Genomic DNA, 3,079 nt, shown 5'->3' with positions numbered 1-3,079 from the left:
TGCTGTGCTCTTCCAGCACCACTAATCCAGAATCTGGTTTCCAGCATCTGCAGTCATTGTTTTTACCTAGTAAAATTAGGGTGCATGGTATTGGGTCAAAGTACTAGATTGGATTGAAAATTGGTTGGCTGATAGGAAACAAAGGGTAGTGATAAATGGCTCCATTTCGGAATGGCAGGCAGTGACCAGTGGGGTACCGCAGGGATCCGTGCTGGGACCGCTGCTTTTTACAATATATGTTAATGATATAGAAGATGGTATTAGTAATAACATTAGCAGATTTGCTGATGACACTAAGCTGGGTAGCAGGGTGGAATGTGATGAGGATGTTAGGAGATTACAGGGTGACCTGGACAAGTTAAGTGAGTGGGCAGATGCAAGGCAGGTGCAGTTTAATGTGGATAAATGTATGGTTGTCCACTTTGGTGGCAAGAACAGGAAGGCAGACTACTACCTCAATGGAATCGATTTATGTAAAGGGGCAGTACAGAGAGATATTGGTGTTCTTGTACACCAGTCAATGAAGGTAAGCATGTGGGTACAGCAGGTAGTGAAGAAGGCTAATAGCATGCTGGCCTTCATAACAAGAGGGATTGAGTATAGAAGCAAAGAGGTTCTTCTGCAGCTGTACAGGGCCCTGGTGAGACCACACCTGGACGAGGTCAATTCCTGGAATGGCGGGATTACCTTACACTGAAAGACTGGAGCGACTGGGCTTGTATACCCTTGAGTTTAGAAGACTGAGGGGGGATCTGATTGACACATATAAGATTATTAAAAGATCGGACACTCTGGAGGCAGGAAACATGTCTGGTGAGTGCCGAACCAGAGGGCACAGCTTAAAAATACGGGATAGACCATTTAGGACAGAGATGAGGAGAAACTTCTTCACCCAGAGAGTGATGGCTGTGTGGAATGCTCTGCCTCAGAGGTCAGTGGAGGCCCAGTCTCTGGATTCATTTAAGAAAGAGTTGGATAGGGCTCTCAAGGATTGTGGAATCAAGGGTTATGGAAATTAGGCAGGAACAGGATACTGATTAAGGATGATCAGCCATGATCATATTGAATGGTGGTGCAGGCTCGAAGGGAGGAATGGCCTACTCCTGCACCTATTGTCTATTGAATGGAACTAGACTTGTCATGTAAGTATTAAGGATACAAATAGTTCAGAGGTTAGAAATCCTGCAGCAAGTAACTGACCTCCTTACTCCCTAAAGTTTGATCACCATCTATAAGGGACAAGTTAGGAGTGTGATGGAATATTCTCAATAACATTCAAGAAGCTCTACACCATCCAGGATAAAGCTACCACATCCACCACTGACACTCAGTACCAACAATGTGTACCATCTACAAGATGCACTGCAGAAATTTACCAATTCTCCTGAGACAACATCCTCCAAGCTGTCTAGAAGTAATAGAACTGCAGATACATGGGAATGCCACCACCTGCAAGCTGTCATCCAGTCACTCACCATCCTGGAAATGTATTGCTGTTTCTCAGTGTCACTGGGTCAAAATCCTGGAACTCTAAAGGCATTGTGGGTCTACCTACAGAATATGGTCTGCAGCGGTTCAAGAAGATAGTTCACCACCATCTTCTCAGGGGCAACTAGAGATTAACAATAAATGCTGGGTCAGCCAGCAACACCCATGCCCCATGAATGATTAGATAAAAAATATATTAGTCAGTGGGGAAACTCTAACCTTCAATTAAAACTGCACCTTTAATCCCAATACCCACTTTTGATAAACTTTTTAGCAGGGTCATAATAGATTGTGTAGGACCCATACTTAAAACCAAGAATCTTAAAACCAAGTATCTTTTAACAATTAACACTGTTTAACAAGATTTCCTAAAGCAGTGCCTCTGGGGAAAATTGTTGCAAAAATGGTAAGGCGCTATGATCCTAGTTGATATTATTACCAAACAGGTCAGATCCCATAATGAAATTTGGCTTGAAAAATCATATCTTGTTCCTTTTAGTTAAAGTGGCAGTCTTTCAATGAAGCATAAATACACAAGGGTGCAGGTTTTGCTTTAACAATAAGGTGATATTTTTGACACAAAAGAATGAAAAATAAGAAATATCAGGCTATCTATACATTATACATTTTGAAAGATTACAAAAAAAGGTAAAGCATAATCCAATCTGTTCCCTAGCACCGTCACCTCACAGTTAGTCAAAAATCCAAAGAAATCAATCTGTAAGTTTGAATTAATTACTTTTGTCTCAATTTTGATCCTGTGGGCTCTGAGTCCTATCCCTTCGATCAAACACAAATCAGATCTTAGGTTTTCTCAGCTTTGAATAACCAATTTCCTACTAAACATTCCACAAACTGCACACATTCACTGAGGTAGCGTGTTTCCTTAACTACTGTGAACAATCTAATTTTATGGCAACAAACATACTTTCTCCCAACTTCAAGGCAAAAGTGAGGACTGCAGATGCTGGAGATCAGAGTCTAGATTAAAGTGGTGCTGGAAAAACTCAGCAGGCCAGCCAGCATCCAAGGAGCAGGAAAATAGACGTTTCGGGCAAAAGCCCTTCATCAGCCCCTTCTCCCTACTTCAGTCAGTTCTCCTTTGAACTGTATTTAAAAGATTTTGACCTTTTTTTAAAAAAAGAAAAATGTTCATCCTATAGTTTGCAAAGCTAATTACATAACATTTTCTTCATCTCGTCTTGAGCTCCCATGGTATGAATTAACTTCCATTAACATTCCAGGAAGTATAAAATTGTTTTTATGTCATGGTTCCAGACAGACTGACTGAAATGATTTTTAAACCCCTCCACAACAAAAAAAGACCTAAAGCTATGTGGCACTAAGATAAAATCCAAACTCTTAAATAAATTGATATAAATAAATCATGCATCTGTCATCGTACCACCTCCTCCCCCCCCCCCCCCCGAGGAATAAGAACATATCTTTAAAAGCATTTTCTTTCCAATCAAAATTCCTTTCCAACCCAATACCTATGTCACATAAACAACAGTGAGACACAAAGCATAGTATTTTGACATAAAACATGCAAGGTATCACACAGCAACCATACTTTTCATAAGTCAATTTA

The sequence above is a fragment of the Chiloscyllium plagiosum genome, chromosome 18 (assembly GCF_004010195.1).
Source record: "Chiloscyllium plagiosum isolate BGI_BamShark_2017 chromosome 18, ASM401019v2, whole genome shotgun sequence".
In the NCBI taxonomy this organism is placed as follows: domain Eukaryota; kingdom Metazoa; phylum Chordata; class Chondrichthyes; order Orectolobiformes; family Hemiscylliidae; genus Chiloscyllium; species Chiloscyllium plagiosum.
The sequence above is the reverse complement of the archived record's forward strand: the minus strand, read 5'-3'. Positions refer to the sequence as shown.